Source organism: Tupaia chinensis, unplaced genomic scaffold (assembly GCF_000334495.1).
Source record: "Tupaia chinensis unplaced genomic scaffold, TupChi_1.0 Scaffold000574_1, whole genome shotgun sequence".
Taxonomy (NCBI): domain Eukaryota; kingdom Metazoa; phylum Chordata; class Mammalia; order Scandentia; family Tupaiidae; genus Tupaia; species Tupaia belangeri.
The window spans coordinates 1503887-1528384 of NW_006160088.1; positions in this window are offsets into that span (position 1 = coordinate 1503887).

Below are 24498 nucleotides of genomic sequence, written 5' to 3' on the forward strand. Positions count from 1 at the left end.
TTTGTTCAGTTTCTTTAACTTATTCTTGGTACAACAGCTATGGTGGCAAAAAGCTAGTCTGTCATTGGAGAAGTGAGCATCTAAAGTTCTCTTTCCTTTTGTCTTGAAATTATGAGGATGTAAATTCAGATCTTTGGCCATGTGCTGCCAGCCTGAGGGTAGGAGCTGACTAAGAATGAACTTCTCTGTTTGCTCTATGGCAAGTTGATTGCGGTTAGGTGTAACATTAGACACATAATAGCTAAAGCAAGTGTTTAGTTAATATCTTGAAAGACGATTACACGAATGATCAAGCCAACGTCTCTTCTCACTGAGCTCATAAGAGATACAAGATATAGGTCAGGGAGGGGAAAAATGCCCACATACTAAGTAGGAGGTGAGGTAACATGAGTCGGTAAAGGAGTGTTGAGCAATTACGCTGAAAACATGGGAAGACAGCATCCACCGTTGGTATAGTCCACCTCATTATTTGCTTTGGTCCTGTCTTTCTTCTCTCAGGAATGACCTTTATGCTGGACAGAGTAGCAGGGGAGTAAGTGGGTCCACATCTCTTAGTTCCAACATCCCAACCAGATTCTGTCTAAACCTGTTTACTGCTTCATACTGTTCCCCATAACTAAAGCACCAGCTCTTCTTGGTCCTACCAGGAGGCGGAGCTGGCTCTAGTCAACAGTTGTCAAAGCGTGGTGCCTATATCAGGAACATCAGCACCACCCAGGAACTTGTAAAAAATGCAAATTATGGGGCCAGTGATGTGGAGGTTAAAGAACTGAATCCCACAAAGCTGACTTCATGGTTTGACTTCATGGTTTGAGTCCAGACCCAGCAGCTTGAATATCAGGTCAAGAATGTGTTCATGTGTGCCCAAAATCCATAGAGGAAATTAGAAGAGAAGGGATTGTGGCATAGCCATCCCCTCTGGAGGGTGATTTCTCATGTTCCTCTCTCTCTCTCTCTCTCTCCTAAGCACAGCTCCTAACCACTGTATGTAGGACCAGCCTAAGCAAATGTTCGTTGTTTTCATTGTTTCTTTTGAATTGCCAGAAGGTATGCACACTAGCCTGAAAGAGACAAAGAGACAGAGAGATAGAGAAGGAGAATGAGAAAACAGCCCTCCATAGAGTGAGGTCATGCCATAATCCTTTATTTTCTAATTTTTCCAACTTATCAGGATTTGAGGCATGCATGCACATATGCCCAGCATGTTCTCAAGCTACCAGAGCAAAAATTTGAACTGCAGTCAGCCATATGGTGATCAGCTTCCTTAACCACTAGGTTTGCCCACAAATGTTTTAAAATATATCTTTTGTTCAGTTTCTTTAACTTATTCTTGGTACAACAGCTATGGTGGCAAAAAGCTAGTCTGTCATTGGAGAAGTGAGCATCTAAAGTTCTCTTTCCTTTTGTCTTGAAATTATGAGGATGTAAATTCAGATCTTTGGCCATGTGCTGCCAGCCTGAGGGTAGGAGCTGACTAAGAATGAACTTCTCTGTTTGCTCTATGGCAAGTTGATTGCGGTTAGGTGTAACATTAGACACATAATAGCTAAAGCAAGTGTTTAGTTAATATCTTGAAAGACGATTACACGAATGATCAAGCCAACGTCTCTTCTCACTGAGCTCATAAGAGATACAAGATATAGGTCAGGGAGGGGAAAAATGCCCACATACTAAGTAGGAGGTGAGGTAACATGAGTCGGTAAAGGAGTGTTGAGCAATTACGCTGAAAACATGGGAAGACAGCATCCACCGTTGGTATAGTCCACCTCATTATTTGCTTTGGTCCTGTCTTTCTTCTCTCAGGAATGACCTTTATGCTGGACAGAGTAGCAGGGGAGTAAGTGGGTCCACATCTCTTAGTTCCAACATCCCAACCAGATTCTGTCTAAACCTGTTTACTGCTTCATACTGTTCCCCATAACTAAAGCACCAGCTCTTCTTGGTCCTACCAGGAGGCGGAGCTGGCTCTAGTCAACAGTTGTCAAAGCGTGGTGCCTATATCAGGAACATCAGCACCACCCAGGAACTTGTAAAAAATGCAAATTATGGGGCCAGTGATGTGGAGGTTAAAGAACTGAATCCCACAAAGCTGACTTCATGGTTTGACTTCATGGTTTGAGTCCAGACCCAGCAGCTTGAATATCAGGTCAAGAATGTGTTCATGTGTGCCCAAAATCCATAGAGGAAATTAGAAGAGAAGGGATTGTGGCATAGCCATCCCCTCTGGAGGGTGATTTCTCATGTTCCTCTCTCTCTCTCTCTCTCTCTTTCTTGGGAATGCTCATGCTCTATATCAAGAACTTAAAATAAAAAATAAAATAAAAAAATACAAATTATACTTGCCTACCCCAGAATTACCATATTGGAAATTACATGGAAGGACCTGGCAGCCTGTGTCGGAAAGAGCCCTCCAGGTGCTTCCGGTGCATGCTAAAGTTTGAGAACCATTGCTTTATTTTTCTTAGCACCCACTCACCTTCTTTCTGTTCATGGCCCATTGGAGTGGGTGGTGTGAAAAACAGAGAACTTTTTAGATAGGGGTCATAGTTGAGGCAGGGGCAGAAGTTGAGAGTTAAAATTCTACCCAGCAAAGAGATATTTAGAAAAAAAGGTAGGGGACTTGAGAGGTATGACCTGGTCAGCTGTCTCCTAGAACCACGAGACTAAAAGACTAAAAGTTCAAACCATCCTCATTATTAGATTGAACCACATAAACAATTACATATAGTTAGGTCCCAATTTCTTTTCCTTATATAAACAAACTATAAGACCACATACAAAAGCCAGTAAAATTTGAGCAAGAAGTTGACACTTCTAAAGAACTACATGCTGCCTGCAGCATCAATCCCTGGCCCAGGGCGCCTGTAGAGGAGGAAGCAAGGGTGGTCAGTCCATTTAATCTCTGATGGAGAAATTCAGTGGAAAGGACTATTTCTTAAGGGCCATCTCATTCTTCCTTCTGGTCCAGAACCAGATCTGTCCCTGTCTCTCTTCTCAATCTATCAAGTACTTCTCTACACAGTTTCACAAATTTCTGTACACATATTGTCTATCTAGATGGAATCAGTGGTCCAATAGTAAGTAACAAGATTAAATCAGTAATAAATAGTCTCCTAACAAAGAAAGTCTCTGGCCTAAGGGAATTCATTGCTTAATTCTATGAATCCTTTATAAGAGTAATTATACTAATTCCTCTCAAACTATCCCAAGAGATCCAAATAGAAGGAATTCTCCCAAACTCATTTTATGAAGCCACATAGTCTTGATACAAAAGTCAGACAAAAACACAACAGCAAGAAAGAAAACTACAGGCCTATATTCCTGGTAAATATAGTTGCAAAAGACATCCTCTTTTTCTTTTTTTTTTTCCTTCTTTTTTTTATAAGAGAGATTTTTGCTGTTTGGCATGTGCACTCACCAGAGAGACAGAGACAGAAAGCAAGAAACCACTCCTGCATAGAGGATGGACACACCACAATCCTTTTTTCCTTCATTCTCCTCTAGGGACTTTGGCACACAAGTACATATGCCCAGCACTGAGTTTTCAGTCACCAGATTTGGAACTTGAACTGCAGTGGACCACATGGGAGACTAGCAATGTAACCATTGCGCCATCTGCTGGTGCCAATGCAAAGATCTTCAACAAACTCCTGGGAAATCCAACATCATATTAAAAAGATTATCACCATGATCAAGTAGGATTTATCTCAAGGGTGCAAGAATTATTCAACATATTCAAAAAATAAATGTAATACATCATATTAACAGAGGAAAGACAAAAATAATACAATCATATAAATTGACATAGAAAAAGCATTGGAAAAAGTACAATATCCCTCCATGTTTAAGACTCTCAACAAAATAAGTATAGAAGAAATCTATCTTAAGGCAATAAAGGCAATATATGAAAAAGCCACAACTAACATCGTATTGAATGGGGAAAAACTGAAGTCCTTCCTCTCAAAACTGGAACACAACAAAGATGTCAATTTTCTGTACTCTTATTCAGTGTAATACTTGAAGTCCTGGCCAATGAATCAGACAAGAGAGTGAAATAAAAGGCATGCAAAGGAAGAAGTTTAATAGCCCACATTTGGTGGTGACATGACTTTATACACACACACACACACACACACACACAGAGAGAGAAAAGCTAAAGAATCCACTAGAAATCTGTTATGATAAATTCAGTTAAATTGCAGGATACAACATCAACATACAAAAATACTTTCGAACTCTAAAAGTGAGTAAAATGAGGCAGAAATGAATAAATTCCATTTACAATAGCCATAAAAAACTATAAATAAATCTAACCAAAGAAGTAAAAGATTTGTATTATAAAAGTTATGAAAAACTGAATAAAGAAATTGAAAAAGACACAAAAATAATAGAAATACAACACTTGTTCATAGACTAAAAGAATCAGTCTAGTTAAAATTTCAATATTTGGGGGGGGTAAGCTGTATGTCTTGGTTATCAATCCCTTATCTTAGGCATAGTTTGCAAATATAGTCTCCCATCTTGAGGGTTGTTGATGCACTGGAATTAATGTTTCTTTTGCAGTGCAGAAGCTTTTTAATCTGATGTATTCACACTTGTCTATTTTGGGGGTTATTACCTGTGCTTTGGGGGGCGGGTCTTGTTCAAGAAGTCTTTGCCTACTTCTATGTCTCTAAGAATTTCCCCTGTGTTTTCCACTGGTAGTTTAATAGTTTGAGGTCTTAGGTTTAGATATTTGATCCATTTTGAGATGATTTTTATTAATGGTGAAAAATAGAGGTCTAATTTAATCTTTCTGCAGGTGGATACCCAGCTTTTCCAGCACCATTTATTAAAGAGGTTTTCTTTTCTCCACTGGATTGACTGGTGCCATTTGTCAAAAATCATGTTTGTATGTTTTGGGGGTTATTTCTGGGGTCTCTCCTGTTCCGTAGGTTCATATGACTGTTTTTGTGCCAGTATCATGCTGTTTTGATTATCAAAGCTTTGTAATATATTTTAAAAGATGAGCAAATAAGTTGAGCAGACAACTCTCTAAGGAAGACATACAAATGGTCAAAAAGCATGTGGAAAATTCTCAATATAATAAGGGAGACAAAAATCAAAACTACAACGAGGTACCAACTAATCTGTCAGAATGGCTAAGATTTAAAAAAATCAAGAATGATAAGTGCTGGTGAAGCGATGGTGAAAAGGGGACTCTACTACACTATTGGTGCAAATGTGAATTAGTACAACCACAGTGGAGAACAAATGAGGTTCTCAAAGACCTACAAATAAAAGTACCATATGACCCAGCAATTCAACTCATGGGTATCTACCCAAAGAATAGGAAAACTCTGTCAGGAAAACACTTGCACATCTATGTTTATTGCAGCATCATTCATGATTGCTAAGAGATATAACCAAACCAAATGTCCATGAACAGATGAATGGATTGAAAAAGTGTGGAATATATATGCTATAGAATACTACTCAGCCATAAAAAACGAGACCCTGGCATTTGATAGAAATTGAACAAATGTGTAAGATTTACTGCTAAGTGAAGCAAGCCAGACAATGAAAGAGAGGCACTGTATGTCCGCACTCAATATATACTGAATGCAGGCACTCAATTGCAGAAATTAAGTGACCAGAATGTATAAAAGCATGGAGAGCAATGATGATAATGGAAACAGTGGGGGAGGAGGGTGGGAAATGGGAGAGTGTGAGAGGGAGGGAATCAAGGGGAAGAAGAAAGATGAGAACAGTTAAGGGACTGAAAAAGGAAAGATATCTGTTGATTATAATGTATATGATAATGTCTTTGGCTGGACTGATGTGCAGTGTATTCATAATGGGAAAATTCATTTGATATGCTGTGAAGATACAAAGTAATTAAATGTAAATAAATAAATAAAATTATAAAAAATAAAATTTATTTGGAAACCAGAAAAAATGTCAATATTACCCAAAGTTATCTACAAATTCAATGCAATTTCTATTAAAATTCCAGCAACATTCTTTAAAGAAATAGAAGAAGCAATCACAAAATATGTCTGGAATCACAAAGGACTCTGTATCACCAATGCAATATTATACAAAAAGAGTAAAGTTGGAAGCATCTTGCTACCTGATTTCAAAATGTATTACAAAACCATAATAACCAAAACAGCATGGTACTGACACAAGAACAGGCACATAGACTAATGGAACACTACAGAGAATCCAGAAATAAACCCAACAACATACAGCCAACCAATTTTTGACAAAGGGAACAAAACAATCACGTGAAGAAAGCCTTTAAACAAATGATGCTGGGAAAACTAGATACCCATCTCTCACCATTTACACAAGTAACTCAATATGGATTAAGGATTTAAACATAAGGTCCCAAATCATAGAATTACTGGAAGAAAACACTGGAGAGACACTTCAAGATATTGGCATAGAGGGAACCAGCAGTTAGCGTAATGGCTATGTGGCCACAGTTCGCCTCCCAGACCCAGTGGCTTAAAACTCATGCCGGGCGCATGTGCGTGCATGCCCAAGATCCCAAGAGGAGAATAGAGGAGAAGGGATTGAGGCGTGACCATCCCCTCTGGGAGGTGATTTCTCGCTTTCTGTCTCTATGTCTCTCTCTGTCTGTCTGGCGAGCGCACACAACCTATAGCAAAACCCTCGCAAAAAAAAAAAAAACAATATTGGCATAGAAAGAGACTTCTGAGTTAAAATTCCTAAAGCAAGGGCAATAACAACAAAAATCAGTAAGTTTGAGTGTATCAAGCTAAAAAGCTTCTGCACAGAACAGAAAATAATAGAAACCCGCAGAATGGGAGAAAATATTTTCAAACTATACGTTGGACAAATGGTTGACAGCCAGAATATATAAAGCACTCAAAAATCTGATGTCCAAAAACTTAATGATCCAATAATAAATGGGCAATTGGCCTGAACAGACAACTCTCAAAAGAAGATATGCAAATAGGTTAAAAATATGGGAAAAAAAAGGGTTCAACATCTCTATCCCAAGAGAAATGCAAAACAAAACCACAATGAGGTGTTACCTAACTCCAGTCAGAATAGCAATGATTTAAAAAGCAAAGCAGAGCAAAGCAAAGCAAAGAACAGAACAAAAAAGAGTAACAAGTGCTGGAGAGACTGTAGAGAGAAGGGAATCCTTGTGTACTACCGGTAGGAACATAAATTAGTACCACCGCTGTAGAAAACATTATGGAGGTTTCTCAAAAATCTAAAAATCGAAATACCATATGACCCAGCAATTCCACTATTGGGTATATACTCAAGACATAAAACCACTCAGAGAGACATGTGTACATCCATGTGTATTGCAGCATTACTCGCATTAGTTAAACTATGGAATCAGCCTCAGGGCCCAAGAACCAATGAATTTATTGGGAAAAATACACAATGGAATACTACTCAGTCAATTAAAAAAAAAAACAACAAAGTCCTGTTGTTTGGTGTAAAGTGGGTGAATCTAGAAGATATGATAATAGGTGAAATAAGCCAGACTATAAAAAAAACAAATATTATATACACCTGCCTGATATACAGTGAATATCTACACTCTATGGCAGAAACTGAAGGACCCAAAAACTTAGAAATAGAGACGGTAATGGCAGACACCAGGAGCTGCTTCAGCAGGTGTGTGTGTGTCGTGGGGGGAGGGTAATGAGGGAAGTTTGTGAGAAAAATTTTAATGGAAACAAGAATTAATGTAAGTAAGGGAAAGATGCAACAGGATGGTGTATCAAGTAGAGTAAAAAAATCTGGACAACTTAAAATACACATTTCCAGAAAAACCTAACTAGTAGAACTATTAACAAATGTGTACAACATCAAGTTCAATGTTGAAGATGAACGTGTATATCCCTGATTTATTATCCACTCTATACACGTCTTACAAAAACGTACTGTAGCTCACAAAGACAAACACTGATTACACGTGAACTAGAAATCATAATTTAAAAAATACATGAATCACAAAAAAGATGGGGATGTATATCTAGTGCAATAGGTAAAAAGAAACACAAGACAAATATTCAATATTTATAATAGATAACACAAATTATAGCACTTTTATGTAATGACATGCATACATAAAATTTTCACATGTATATGGAATTATGGGATATTTTCTGTCTTTTTGTTTGTTAGTATTTTCTTTTTCTTCACAGTGGGATGTATTATTAATTTAATCTGCATTAAAATATGCCCAGTTGTGCACCTTTCTTCATTCTGCTGAAAGTCTTTCTAGTTCACAACTTTTCTAGGAGTATTTTTTTCACAGTGGATTCTAAAACTCCCTTTCCCTTCCAGCTGGCATTGCCGGCCAAGGCTGGCTTTAAAACCTAGACCCTCTTTAGTTTTAACACCGTGGTTTATATCTCTGTAACTATATAGTTCGGGGGTGGAAACTGGGGACCATCAGTGGCCCCTGACTTTTTAATGCCACATGCAGAATACAGTATCCTCAAAATGGGTCAAAGGGCTGTGGACTGTGGTTCCATTCTCCAGCCACAGGAACCTAGCTGAACAGAAGCAAAGAGCAGCAGGCTAGGAGTAGCCTTCTATAAAGGATTTCTGGACCCCAAAGTAATGCCTGCTGCACCTCGTAAGCAAGTGGTTGGCACAAAATGCACCAAGGAGCTCATTACTCAAACGTGTCCTGTGGAAAACTGTTTTGCAAACCGAGCAAGCTGTTCGTAGGGTGAGTAATCACTCTAGCATTTGAGTTTCACTCACAAGGATTGTTAGCAGCACGTTGTAAACATCATTCATGTTGTTTTTACAAACCTTTCATTTTTCAGAATGAAACAGTCTTCATCTCTCCCTGATCCAGAACTTATATGTACTTGAAGAAATTTATCTGGTTAGCAAATAATGTTTTTCAATTTGTATGTCAGTGTCTGTACTGGCTTTGATTTGGCCTGTAAGACTCAGTTGACCTCTCTAAACTGCAGGGGAATCAATTCTTTCAGAGACACAGAAAATTAGTTCAGGCAAAGATCAAATCTTACTTTCATAGGATCCTCACTGGCATGTGTCTAGTAGTGACTAGAAATACGCTCTGTACCTCTGCCCTCGCTCCCCCTCGCCCACCCTGACTCTATTTCCGTACCTTCTGCATGGAACTCAGACCTGCAGCCCTGATTTTCATCTTCCTAATCCATCAGTTCTCTACAACTCTGTGTTAAATTCTCCCTCCAGAACTAAAAAGCACCCATTTTTCCTTGGGATCCTATGTTTTTGAACATTTTATTCATAGCATAAAGTAATAATGATAATATCTTGATGAATCATTTATCATTAGATGGCTTATCTGTTCATTTATTCTATTTTGTCTAACAGAACTGCTTTTTATATGCTATTTTATATGCTATTCCTATCCTTTATCTTTAACCTTTCCATATTAATTTGTGACTCTTATAAATGACAAATAAATGAATCTTAAAACTTTGTTTTGATGTCTATTCAATATGAAAGAACCTGTACATAGTTTAGTTGAGTATGTTTACACATGTGATTACTAATATATTTTATTATTTTTTATCATTTTTTATCACATTTTTTTTCTCTTTTCTAATTTATTTTTACTGGTTTGATTATATACACCATTTTATTTTTATTTTTGTAGCTATGCTCATCTGATGGTTGTAATTTATATTATTTTAATAGTTACTCAAAAATTTTAATGTCTACTTAAATTGTCTATACTTTCTAACAAAGTGTAAATTTTGTGGGTGCCACACCCTGCTTCCTTTCTCTAGACCTCACAGAACCATCTTCAGTGTTAGTACTCTGCAGATTTTAGTTTTACCTCCATTGAAGGTGAGAGAGAAGAGCAGGGGTGGAAGTAAAGTCCACTATATTATAAATTTTCATACACTGGGCTGGTCTCTTAGTGCAGTGGTTAAGTGCTGTGCAGACCCCACAGAGCCAGCCAGGGTTCAAGTCCTGCCCACAGTGGCTAACACATCAGGTGTGTGTATATGAGCCCAGGATCCTGACAAGACAGAAAATTGGGGGGCAGAGCTAGGCATGGGGAAGACTATTGTGTGAACAGGCCCCACAGGGAGTTCTTTCTCCCTCTCTTTCTCTTTCACCCTCATGTGTATGAAAATTACATTTTTAAAAAGAGGGAAGATCAAATGTATAAAATCAGAAATGAACATGGAGGGACCAGCAGTTAGCGTAATGGCTATGTCACTGGACTCCCACATAGTCGACCGCGGTTCGCATCCCAGACCCAGTGGCTTAAACTCACGCCAGGCGCGTGTGCGTGCGTGCCCAAGATCCTGAGAGGAGAACGGAGGAGAAGGGATTGCGGCGTGACCATCCCCCCTGAGGGGTGATTTCTTGCTTTCTGTCTCTCTGTCTCTCTCTCTCTCTCTGGCGAGCGCACGCACCCTATAGCAAAAACCTCTCAAAAAAAAAAGAAAGAAATGAACATGGAGACCTCACGATAGACACTGCAGAAATAAAAAGCATCATAAGGGACTATTATGAAACAAAATTCATGCATAATAGTCATTCACATTTCGTGTACTTTTTCTAACTAAAATCACATGATCATATCCTTCCTGATAATCTATAGGATGTGTTTATTTTAAAACAATATGGAAAAATGTAAAGGAGAAGGTGCGTATCGTCTAAAATACCTTCTACACTGAGGTAACAAGATTTTAGTAATTTCCTATAACTCTCCATCAATTGAGGCATCGCTTATGTGCAAATAATACATTTATACATTTTTAAATGTTCCATAAATGAACATAGACATTCGCTTTTTAAGTCCGATGACTGTTTTTATTGAACTCTTTCTAGATTTTGCTTCCTCTACCCGCTTCCAGTACACACATCTTAATATAACCACCTCAACCACACTTACCTGTCTCGCCCATTGTAGCTTTCTCCAGTTCTTTTAATCATACAAGATAAGTGAGATGGATATAGAGAGAGGAAAAAAGGAAGGAAAGAGTCAAAAAATAAACATACAAGCAAGCAGGTAGACGAATACATAGAATTTATTATTATTTAGTTCATAAAGCTAGGATTATATTTTTTATACTTCTCTCCAGCTTGCTTTTTCCACTTCATAATTCATCAAGGAAATCATCAATTGCAATAGACCCAACTCATTCTTCATAGGTTTTTATTATGGAATTTTCATGCATACACAAAAGATATGAGAAAAATATAATAAGCTCCCACATGTCCGTCACCCCGCTTCAACAATGATGGAAATTTACGTTATACCAATCTTATTCCATTAATTTCTCCTCTGGAAAGCAGAATTATGACCTCCTCCCACCTGACAAGATGCTCACATTCTATATTTGTGTGAATATGTAACCTTACATGGCAGAAGGGACTTTGCACACATTTAAATACCTCGAGATGGGGCAATTATCCTGGATAAACCAGTTGGGCCCAACCTAGTCACGTGAAATGTTCAAACTGGGGAAACTTTCCTGAGTGTAGTCACACAAGGAAAATCTTCTTGTCTTCTGTGAAAGAATGATCAGAGAAATTAAACTTTGTTACCTTTTTTTAAATTTTTTCTTTTTTTTGGAGAGGGTTTTGCTATAGGGTCCGTGCGCTCGCCACACAGACAGAGAGATAGAAAGCAAGAAATCACCCCCCAGAGGGGTTGGCCACGCCACAATCCCTTCTCCTCCATTCTCCTCTTGGGATCTTGGGCACACACGCACATGCACCTGGTGTGAGTTTAAGCCACCGGGTCTGGGACTCGAACCATGGTCGACTACATGGGAGTCCAGCAACATAGCCATTACACTAACGGCTGGTCCTAAACTTTGTTAGCTTTGAAAATGAGGGAAGAGGGCCATGAGCCTGGGCCTCTGGAAGCTGGAAAAGACAACAAAATGTATTCTCCCCCAGATCTCAAGAAGAGAACATAATCCCACCAATACCTTAATTATAGCTTAGTTGGATCTATGCCAGACTTCTAACCTACAGAACGGCAAGAAACTAAATGTGTATTTTTAGGCTAGTAAGTTTGTGATCATTTGTTACAGCAACACTAAAACACAAATGCCTCTTTCTTTTCCCTTTCTCCCTTCCTTTCATCTTTTTCTTTCTTCCTTTCTTTCTGGTATGGCGAGAGTAGTAGAGCATTTTACAGCTTATTTTAGACATTTCAGCATTTTACCCATAAGTACTTAAATAATTTAAATATTTAAATTTTATATTTTTAATAGATGAAGACTTTAAAAATAATCATAATACCTATCACACCTTACAAAAAAGAGCAATTGTTTAATATGAAGTGCCGTGAATTCATAATTTCCTTCTTGAGTTAAAAAGAGTCTCTTCTTGTACTTGTGCTTCCTCGGATGGTTAGTCAAGTCCTTTCCTTAGTCCATTATCATGTCACTAAACAGAAATGCCTGGGACTGGATGATTTATAAAGAATCGAGGTGTATTTGGCTCATACTTCTGGTGACTGGAAAGTGCAAGTTATGGGGCCAGCATCAGGCTAGCTTCTGGTCCTAAGACATAACGTGACTGATGGAAGCAGGAAGCAAAGGGGGCCAAGTACTCATAGAGAGAAAGGTAGACAGAGACCTGTGGGCAGCCATCTTACTTTTATGGTAGATGGCTCAAGTGGTTACCAATCCAATCTGGCCAAAGCAAGAATTCTCTCTTCTGTGTGACCCTCCCAGTAGGCCACATCTCCCAATGGTTACTACCATGCCTCTATACCACTATATCAGGGGACCAAGCTTCCAACATATTAATCTTTAGGAGACAAACCATTCCAGTCCTCAAGTTACATGTAATTGATTTTGATTTTTCTCTTAAGTCATGCTTAATTCATAGTAGATTCTCCTTCTCCCCTTTACATCGGCTATTTTAATTTTGTTTTGTTTTTGGAGAGATTTTTTTGCTATAGGGCATATGTGCTTGCCAGAAAGACAGAGACTGAGAGATGAAAGCAAGAAATCACCCCCCAGGGGGGATGGCCACGCTGCAATCCCTTCTCCTCCATTCTCCTCTCAAGATCTTGGGCACGCACGCACATGTGCCCGGCGTGAGTTTAAGCCGGGTCTGGGACTCGAACCATGGTTGACTACATGGGAGTCCAGCGACATAGCCATTACACTAACTGCTAGTCCCAGGCTATTTAATTTTGGTGAAAAAAATCTGGTCACTTGCTCAGCAGAATTTACTATGTTCTGAATTAAGCTATAAACAATCTCAAGCTGTCGATTAACACATACCTCTAACTCCTGCACTTCCTTTAAACTGGCAGTTATAACTAGATGCTTGATAGACTTTAGATTCAACTCTTGGCCTCCTGTGGAGTTACACCTGATTGCTCCAGACAGTGATAACCCACGATGGATTGGTGGTTCAGGTGTTGTCAGCATATTTATTCATTATAAAATTTCCCCAAAGCCTTTTACCTGGGGATATTGGGAATCAATATCCCCAATCAATCCATTATTCCATTAATATCATTTAACTATCATTAAAACTCATTTACTGATGTCTTTTAATCTTTTGCAATTAATTTTTTTTGTAGAGGTTTTCACCATAGGGCGTGTGCGCTCGCCAGACAGACAGAGAGAGACAGAGAGACAGAAGGCGAGAAATCACCCCCCCAGGGGCGATGGTAACGCCGCAATCCCTTCTCCTCCATTCTCCTCTCGGGATCTTGGGTACGCACGCACACGTGCCCGGCGAAGAGTTCTAAGCCACCGGGTCCAGGACGTGAACCGCGGTTGACTACATGGGAGTGCAGCGACCTAGCCATCATGCTAACTGCTGGTCCCCCAGAAATATATTTTTTTAAACGACTATATTGAGGTAAAATTTACATAATATAAATTCACTCATAACTACACAATTGAATATTTACTAAATTTATGAAGATATGCAACCATCATCCTATTTTAGAACTCATTCTCCAAAAATTTCTTTGGTTGATCGCAATTTCTTTCATTTGCAATCAATCCGTCCTTCCATCCCCAGCTCTAGACAACTACTGATATGCTTGTGAAGAGATTTTCCCTTTTAAAACACTGAATATGAATGGGCTCAGAATCAGCAGATGGCGTAATGGTTATGTCACTGGAATCCCATGTAGTCAACTGTGGTTTGAGTCCTGGACCCATTGTTTAAAATTCATGCCAGACTTGTGGCTTAATACTCATGTTGGGTGCGTGTTCACATGTGCCCAAGATCCCAAGAGGAGAATGGCAGAGTAGGGATTGCAATGCAGCCATGCCCCTGGAGGGTGATTTCCAACTTTCTGTCTTTCTAGCAAGTGCAGAGATCTTGCAAAACATAAAATAAAAAATAAGGGCCTGCAGGTGGCATGGTGATTAAGGGCACTGGACTCCCAGACAACCAACCACAGTTCAAGACCTGGAACTGGCAGCTTTCTCAATTAATAAATGAGATTATATAACATGTGGTCTTTTCTGTTTATCTTCTTTCAGTTAGCATGATGTTTTCAAAGTTTATCCTTGTTATAACATTATCAGAACATCATTTCTTTTTTTTCCTGAATAATATTTCATTGTATGGATAAACTACATTCTTTTAACTCACTCACCAGTCTAAGTACACTTGGAGTATTTCTACCGTGTGCTATTATAAATAATGTTGCTATGGAATTTTGTGTACAAGTCTTGTTGTGGACATATATTTCCATTTCTTGTGGGTAGATATCAAAGAGTAAAATTGCCAGTTCACTTCACATGTGAATTTATGTTTGGGTTTTTTAAAGAGTTAAACTTTTTTCTAGAGGGTGTACTAGTCTGATTTTCTACTAGCAATGTGTGAGAGGTCCAGTTTCTTCATACCTTCTCCAACACTTGAACATGTTATTTTTATTATAACCAATCCAGTAGATGTATGGTCATATCCAGTTGTGGTTTAAAGTATCACTTCTCTAATAGCAAAGATGTTGAGCACCTTTTCATATGTATACTAATCATTCACATATCTCCTTTGGTAAAATGGGCATTCAGATGTTTTGCCTGTTTTTAAATTGGTTGTTTGCCTTCTTATTGGTTCTCTCTCTCTCTCCCTCTTTTAACTCTTTAATTGATTTTCAAAAGTCCTTTAAAAATTCTGGGTATAAATCTCTAACATGAACATAATTTGCAAGTCTTTTGTCCAGTTATGACTAAGTTTCTAGTGTTCATACCCCAACTCACCCTTGTGGTTGGCAACTAAGCTTAGGGGAAGGAAAATGAAGACTAAAAGTAGTCCCAGGCAAGAATTCTGTGGTTCTAACCTGAAATGCAGCAGTTTTTACATGAATAAATACTTCATAATATATCATTCCCCACTGGTCAATTTCCAGACCTCTGAACTACTTGCTTTTGACAATGTTTTTCAGTGTGTTTGCTTTTTGTTTCTGTGGTTATTTTGGGGGGTGGGGGAGGGTTGTTCATTTGCTTTTTGATTCTGTTTCCAGTTTACTGGCTGAGGATTCAGCAATTTTGTCACTTCCTCCTGCCAGAAGTTTCTAGGCATCATTGCTTATGTTCCTGACAATTGGAGTTGGCTTTCTTTCCCAAGAGCTCCATAAAGTGCCAAAGTTGTGTTTTATTGCCTGGGATTAGAACTGGGTCATCTTGAACTACCCATGGTGGCCCAGGGAATGCAACGCAATGATTGTTCAGTCTTAAGATCCCTACCTACCTCCAGAATCAGAGGTGGAATTATTGTTACCCATAGCACATAGTCTGAGGGAGGAGAAGGGTAGTCCTCCAGAAGTGAACTAGGATAATTTTCCTTAAAAAATTCCCCATGTGAAGCCCTTGCATGATGGGCTAGTGATCAACATCTACTTTGTCTACCACTTGCAGATTGTCTGGTCAAGCAGCCCTGCTAGCTTCTTAATGATGCCAGACAAACAAAGCTTCAGGTGACTCAAAGGCACAAAAATCCAACTTCAGATGAGAGCATATTTCAGTGTCCTCTAAGATTTCTCCCAGCTTTCAGTCTAAAAATCCAGAATTCTAAATTTCTCTTTTGCTTTACATTTTACTTTTTCTTACATGCTTTTCAGGCTCTTTTTCCTTCTTTCCAACAAAATTCTATTTTAATGTTCCTTCTGTCCTTCCTGTCCTTAAGACATGGCTATTTTCTATGTCTGTCTCTCCTCATTACAGGCACTCTCTACTATCAGCATCTATTTACCAAACACCCACAACAGTCAGTCACTGTGCACAACTACAATGTTACAAAAACAAAGATGGATTAGCTACAATCCCTTTCCTTAAGTTTACAATGTCTTTGCCAGAAAGAGCTGATCATTCATTGCAAAGCTTCCCACAAAGTATAACATGTGAGTGCAACCTGCAAGATGCCGGCAGTACAGGCTGTGCATTTTCCAAGGCTAGCCTTGAGCACAGACGGCAGAGCTCAAACTTCTGTAGCTCTAGGAAGACATCCAAGCCCCAGAATGCTTTGCTCTTCCTAAGACTTTACATTCCTCACTTCACCTCTTCTGACTCCCTAAAAATCCTATAACTTGATAAGTACAGTGATGCTGGACTATGGGCAATTATAATGGGGGGCGGAGGGGGGTAATTCACTCCAAAACTTCACTTTCTTCCTAGGATGGGACAATATCAACCTAGATGCAAAATGGCAGTTTTAATATGGTGGGCAAGGGATCAATACCAGGGAGGTGGGCTGCCTGGGGCTCTCAGAATGTATCAGGTGCCCGTGATGCAGGATAAGGTAGTACATGGAAAGAATGAGTAGGAGGGGACTTCCAGACACTGATTCCATTTACTTCACTTTTGTGCCAAGGACCTCTCAGAATTCCACCCATCTGTTAGTCCTTGCTTAATTTTCTTCCTCCTCACTCTTCTCCCATTCCATTGCCAGTTGATAGGCAGTAGTTTATATTTGATTTAGAACTCAGTGACCTAGACAAAGCATTTGGACTTTGGCTGAAGTTTAAAAATTGTGCAATTCATGTGATCAAGTATTGCTAATGTCACGGGCTGGTGAGTAACTGTAAAGAAAAGCAGAGTCTTCCATTTCATCATGGGCTCCTTGCCAACATAGTGAATTATCACCAGGACGAGCCAAGTGCAGGGACACCCGTTCAGAGAAGTGGGGATGGGGAGGATAATTCATGCTATGAAAAGTTTGGGAGACTGAAGAAATAGACCCTAGAAAAGGGAGGTATCAGACAGTAAAAGGGAGGAGAAAACTACCTCACCTTTGAGTTCAAAATTAGTTTACCTTCGTTAAGACGCCAAACCCATGAAAACTATAAATATAGCACCCTGATTATTTAAGAGAAAAACGCTAATTTTCAAGTTGGTGCTATTTCTAGCGATTCCAATCTGCTATGCAGGAAGTGTGAGAGTGCTGATAATTAAGGAACACTGTGTGAGGCGATGATAACTCACTGCCTCTGGGTCCCAGCTCACGGTACCTTGTAAATGTGACAAAATCAGATTTGATACTGCTAAAATGTCAGGAATACACAGTGGCAATCCTCTTATTTCAGTACAATTCAGCGACGCTTAACTTCGCACTGCAATCTTTGTGTCAGTGTTCCTTGTCATAAAATAGGTAATGTAAATTCAAGATAATTATTACAAGGAAATAACACACACGCACACACAAGTTGAAATCACTTACAAATCACTTCTCCCTATGCAATTTGTCACCGACCTGAATAAATTATATAGTTTACAGCCATGAGAACAAGGGGAGTTGATTGAGCTCAGTGGCCTTTGGGACCACAGAGCATCAAAAAATGCAAACATGATTGTGTCTATCCAGCCATCTGCACAGCCCCACCTCTGCTGACCACCTCTTACAGTCCCCTCATCCTCACCTGCTGGTATGTCCATATTTTCCATTTTCTGGTGCCAGTCTCACTAAGTTCTGTCATGACAACCTACTTCTTCAACCCTAGGATCTGTGCTGGGCCTTCATGTTTTCAAGTCATTTTCTGTCTCTGGATCCAGCCCTTCCACGTAAAGTATCAAAAACAAATCTGGCCATGCTCCCACCCTGTTTAAAAGCCCTGTGGTGGCTCTCTTACCCCCCTAGGTTCAAATTCCAGTTCTTCAGCATGCCTCTTGGCCCTTGGTGATCTGTGCTGCCCACCTCTCTGGGCAGGCGCATACCCAACCTCAGACACCTGCTGCGGCCCCATGCCCAGACAAGGAGCACCACCACGTCTCTCAGATGCCCTGTGCTGATCTGGCGACCTGGCCTACCACCTCCACCTGGAGAGTGACACGCATCTCTTCAGACTTCCAGGTGGCACCTCCTCCAGAAAGCCCACAGAAAGCAATAGGTGTGCTTTCTCTGAACTTTTCCATCCCTCCCTCGGTCACATCATATTGTTTGCCATTCTTTCACCCCTGCTGGCTGGCAGGCCCCTCAGGGGGTGAGTAAGTTGTATCTTCTCATCTTCCTGTCTCCAGAACAGAATGACAGACCAGGGATAGTGCAGGCACTTTGTAAAATTCCTGTAACTTAAATGAGTGTGGGTTTCACTAAGTTATTGGGTGAAAATTGCACAAATTCAGATTCCATGGGGTTGGGGCATACCTCCTTAAGTCGCTGCAATTCTTATATGAAAGGAGCAGAGAAATAGATTCATGTATTTATTCAAATACGTCATAAAGTTATAAAACCATGGGCTACGTATTTATCCACATACAATATATGTTGTTCTACTCTGTTCTAGAATTTACATCAAAGTATACATAAAAGTGTCATTCTTTATGTTTTGAGATACATCATGATTTTTTTCACTCAATAATGCATTTTTCAGATTTATCAATCTTGATATGTTTAAGCTATAGCTTGCCCATTTTAATTGCTGTATTCCACTGTATGAATGCCATATATTCTTTCATACCATATATACTTTTTCATGGCTTTTATCTTTTCTTGGCGGAGTAGTTGATCAATAGGTATCGTCTGTTATTATTTCTAATAATACTCTATTAGATTTAATTTTCTCAGATTGGAAATGCCATAGATATTTTTCTCTTGGTTTGTATTTATAGGTATAGCTGTTCCTCTCTTTCCTTGCACATATTCTTTGGGACTTTGTATTAGAGATGCTGCTTTTAATGAAACAATCAAAAGCTTGATTTTTATTATTTTGGACAATATTATGGGTTATTATCTCTTTTATGTAATTGCCAGAAGATGTGTGCATTCACCAGAGGCCAATAGAGAGAGAGACAGAGAGAGAGAGAGAGAGAGCGCTCCCTAATGGAGTATGATCACACCACAATCCCTTCTCTTCTATTTCTCCATCCTGCCAGGGTTTGGGGCATGCACGTGAGCCTGGCATGATTTCTGATTTTCTGTGAGAGCCAGAATTTGAAGCACAGTTAGCCACGTGGATTTGGGCTCCCTTAACCACTAAGTGGTGATTTACATTTTCCTAATGGCGAATGCTGTTGAGGATCTCTGCATGTCCTTTTGGACATGTGTATATCTTCCTTGGCAAAAGTCTATTCAAAATCTTCACTTTGTTAATTGGGTTTTTTAAATTAGTGAGTTGTAAAGGTTTCTTTACATATTGTAGATAAAATCTTTTACTTGATGTACATGTGATTGGCCAAAATTTTCCTCCTGTCCATGAAGTGTCTTTTCATTTTCTTAAGGCTGTCTTTTTGACTCAACAAAATTGTTTTTAATTTAGAGGGTTTTCCATTGATCTGTCTTTTTTCTTTTGTTGCTAAGAAACCATTGTCTAATGTAAAGTCATTAAAGATTTACATCTATGTTTTCTTCTTTTATTTTTAATATGCATACTTAATTGCTATGCCATTCCCTTTATCATATCTATCATATTTTTTCTTTAGTTGCCAGGGGACATGTGCAGTCACAAGAAAGAGAGAGAGAGAGAGAGAAAGTACCCTCTTGGTAAGGAGTGGTCACACTATAATACATTCCTGACCCCATCTCTCTATCCTATCAAGATTCCAAACATGCATGCATATGTGCCGCACATGTTCTTCAAGCCACCAAGGTCAGAAGTCCAACCACAGTCAGCCATGTGGGACCTGACTCCCACTGCATGACACTCAGCTACTGCACTATGGGACCAGCCCTACTATCTCTTTCCTGAAAGTCAACTTAACACACTCAAAGCTCATCATGCCTCTTACTTGCTCTTTGTTGATTTTAATCTTTTTGAGATGTGTTACAAAAGAATTTAAGTTTGTACCTTCCAGTTAATTAATTCTTTCCTCAGACACTTTCAATCTAAAGTTAATTCCATTAATATTGTTGTTTTAATACTCTTATTTTCTCGGTAGAATAGTTGATCAATATGTAGGGTCTGTCTTTGTTACTAATAATGCTCTATTAAATTAAATTTTCTCATATTGGAAATACCACAAAGATGTTTTTCTTTTCATTTGTATTTATAGGTTTAGCTTGTTCATATTCCTAGGATTTCGATTTTTTGAGAGAGAGAGAGATTTTTGCTATAAGGCTCATCAACTCACTGGAGAATAGGAAAGACAGAAGGTAAGAAATCACCCCCAGGGGGAATGGCTACACCACAGTCCCTTCTCCTTCATTCTCTAATTGGGATTTTGGGCATGCACACACATGCACCCAGTGTGAGTTTTAAGCCTCTGAGTCTGGGACTCAAACTACAGTTGACAATGAGGGAGTCCAGCAACATAACCATTATGTCATCTGCTTATCCTTCAAATTGTTTTTTTTTTTTTCATATCTTCTTGATTCATTATGACTAACTTTATAATTTTATATTTTACTCATTTCTTTATCTTTCTGAGAATTCTAAATATACTTTTATATAAATAATTTCCACATCATCTATTATTTGTTTCATCTGGGTTGGATTTGGCTCACAATTGTCAATCTTCCCTGGCATTCTATTTTCTCTTAGGTCTTAGAATTTTAATTTACAGGCTCACTGTGAGTAGAAAAATACATGATTTTACTCTTGCTCTCTCTGAACCCCACTCCTATCCAGAACCAGGAGTCGTACTGGTTGTTCAGTTTTTCTCCATTAGTGATAATGTCGTTATTTCCAAACTGTCAGGCATCCAAATGGCAGCTTGGGTCCTACCTATTTCTACAGCTATGCACCTCACCTCCACTGCAAAACAGCTGTGCATCAGACATTGCTCCAAGCAGCAAAGCGCTCTATATCAATCTTTCTTTTCTTTTCTCTAACTGATAAGAAGATGGAGCCCCAGAGACATTAAGAAGGTTACTCAAGATCACACAGCTAATAAGTTGGTTTTGGTTTTCAAAATGTATAAAAAGCTTTAATAATAATAATAATTTATAAAGGTGTTCAAATTAAGGTATTATTTTAAGACTCGGTTTTAAACTTAACTCTCTAAAGCCAGGCACTTCCTGGTGCCCTAAAGGAGGCTGGCAACAAATGTCTCCACACTGTCCCAACTGCCCCAATTGGTCCAAATCCACAGCCAGTGGACACAAAGGGCTGCCCCTGAGAGTGTCATTAAACAAGTGCCCCTTTGTCTATACGAATCAGGTGTCAACTGATTACTCATCTCTGGAAGCATCTTGACAAGTCTGGAGGAGGCTTTCAAGTTAGAGTGGTACAGGTTCAAGTCTCAACTCTGCCACTTACTTTCAAGGTACTACGGACAGATTATGTCACGCAGCTGAGCTCTGACCATAGCTGTGAAGCCAAGACAGGGATGTTCGTCTTTGCAGGTCATAGTAAGGGCTCTGCAAGCTCACTGACGCAGAGTCGTACTCTGCCGCGGTGGTCACCGTTTCCCTTTCTGTGGACATAGCTGATTCTGCACATGAGCCTGAGTACTGTAGGGAGCCCACTTTGCCTCCTTCTGTTCCTGCAGTCTGAAGGAAGCACTTGCCAGAAAATTTCCAGGCACCACGCACCAGACTTTGATACACCTCCTGCTCTGTGATACATCCCCCACAAATATGTGCCATACGGGTAGATAAGAGGGAGAAACAGAGGAAGGGAGGGCTAGTCTCATAAAGGCACCTCTTCACACCCCCATGAGAGAACATTTTTCCTTGATAACCTAGAATAGTACAGGGTCTCCAGGTGGCAATAATTCTGGATGACAGCTCCAAAGCTGTAGCCGACTCAGAAAAATGCAATCATTTCAAAGAAAATAGGAGCAAATCAGAGACTGGAGTTTGTCCTTGAATGATGGATTTAAGTTAAAATTTTTAAACAGGTCTGGAATACTTAAAATGTTTTCCAATGAGGCTATTCCTTGGGTTAAACAATTTTTTTTAATATATGACACCGAAAATTTTTAAGGTTTTTCATGCTCATTGCACTTCCAATGAGGCTATGCCTTGGGTTAAACAGTTTTTTTTAATATATGACACTGAAAATTTTTAAGGTTTTTCATGCTCATTGCAAAAACTTAAAAAAAATCAAAACAAAGTTGATAAATGGACCTACATTAAGATAAAAAGCTTCTGTGGATGTTAAGAGAACAAAAAGACAAGCTAAAGATTAGGGAAAAAAATACTGAGAAATCATATTTCTGATAAAGGACATGTGTCTATAATATGTAAATAACTTTTAAAATTCAAGAAGTGAGAAGGAATTCAACATTTGTCATTAGAGAAATGCTCATTAAAAACATACAAGTATGGGGAACCATCAGTTAGCGTAATGGCTATGTCGCTCGACTCCCATGTAGTCAACTGTGGTTCGCGTCCTGGACCCGGTGGCTTGAAACTCACGCTGGGTGCATGTGCGTGCATGCTCAAGATCCCAAGAAGAGGATGGAGGAGAAGGGATTGCGGCGTGGCCACCCCCCCCCAGGGGGTGATTTCTTGCTTTCTGTCTCTCTGTCTCTCTCTGTCTGGCGAGCACACGTGCCCTATAGTGAAAACCTCTCAAAAAAAAGTATGTGCCTATTAAAATCTAAGAAAATTCTCATGATAGCAAGAGTTACTGGAGAACTAGCATTCTTGTACACTGCTGGTAAGAATGTAAAATGGGAAAAACCATTTTGAACAATGGTTTGGCATGTTTGGCTGGGTCTTCCACCACCAGCCAAGCCGACTGAGGGTCTCAGAGCCATGGAGGAAGGATCAGGGTCACAGAATCTCTCCCACATACTCCTGCAAAGACCTGCAGAGTTCCCAGAGACATAAGATATTAATGCTGTTTGGCTGTGTCTTCCACCACCAGCCAGTCCCTCTGCAGGTCCCAGAGCCAAAGAGGAGTAGGTTCTTCCAGCCTTTGTGGACCTTACCTACCACCTTAAAGTCAGCCTTCGCAAGTCAGTGCTCAACCACATTCAAATTAGAAAATTTTGGAAACAAGAGGAAAGTTGACTTGGAACTAAATAAGTAGGGAAGAGCAACTACCTCACCAGATGTTTAGCAAACAAAGCTGAACCTCAAGAAATAAAAGAAAACCAGGAAGTATATCTCCTTAAAAAGAACTAGCAACTCCTTATCAACCACAGAAAAAAAACACAAGAAATTCCAGAAATGAAAGAGAGTTCAGAATATTCACTGTAACAAAACTGAATGAGGGGACAGCAGATGGCATAATGGTTACATCGCTGGACTCCTGTGTGTTTGACTACAGTTCAAGTCCCAAACATGGAAGCTTAAAATTCATGCCAGGTGCATGTGTGTGCATGTGTACCCAAGATCCTGAGACTACAAAGGAGGAGAAGGTATTGTGGTATGGCTATCTCCCCTGGAGGGTTGTGTTGTTCTTGCTTTCTGCCTCTCTGTCCCTCCAGCAAACATGCACATCCTATAGCAAAAATCTCTCTCTTAAAAAAAAAGACTGAATAAGATGTAAGAGAAAACAAACAAACTCTAGGAGATTAGAAAGTCATTTCGTGACATAAAAGAGGAATTCCATAAAAAGATATACATCTTAAAAAAGAATCAAACAGAACTTTTGGAGATGATAAATACAATGTAAGAAATCAAAATCTCCCTTGAAATCAACAGTAGCAGATTGGGCCATGCAGAAGAATCTCTGATCTGGAAGACAAAGCCTTTGACTTAATCTAACCATGAAAAAGAATGAAACAACAACAACAAAAATTGAGGCTAATATACAGTAAACACTAGACACTAAAAAATGCTCAAATATCTGAATAATGGGATTCCAGAAGGTGACAATGCTGGCAAAGGCACAGAAAACTGCTTTCATGAAATACAATCTGAAAATTTTCCAAATATAAAGAAACATAAAGATATACAAATCCAGGAAGCACAAAAGAAACCAAATAGAATTAACATAAGATTCTCTCCACAGCACTTCACAGTCAGATTGGTAAAAAATCAAAGACAAGAGGCCAGCAGGTGACATGGTGGTTAAGGAACTGAATTCCCATCTGGCTGAGTGTGATTAGAATCCTGGGTCTGGAAGCTTGAAAATGGCACCAGGCATGTGTGCATGCATGCCCAAAATCCCAAGAGGAGGTTGGAGGAGCAGGGAATGTGACAGGGCTATCTCCCCAGAGGGTGATTTCTCACTTT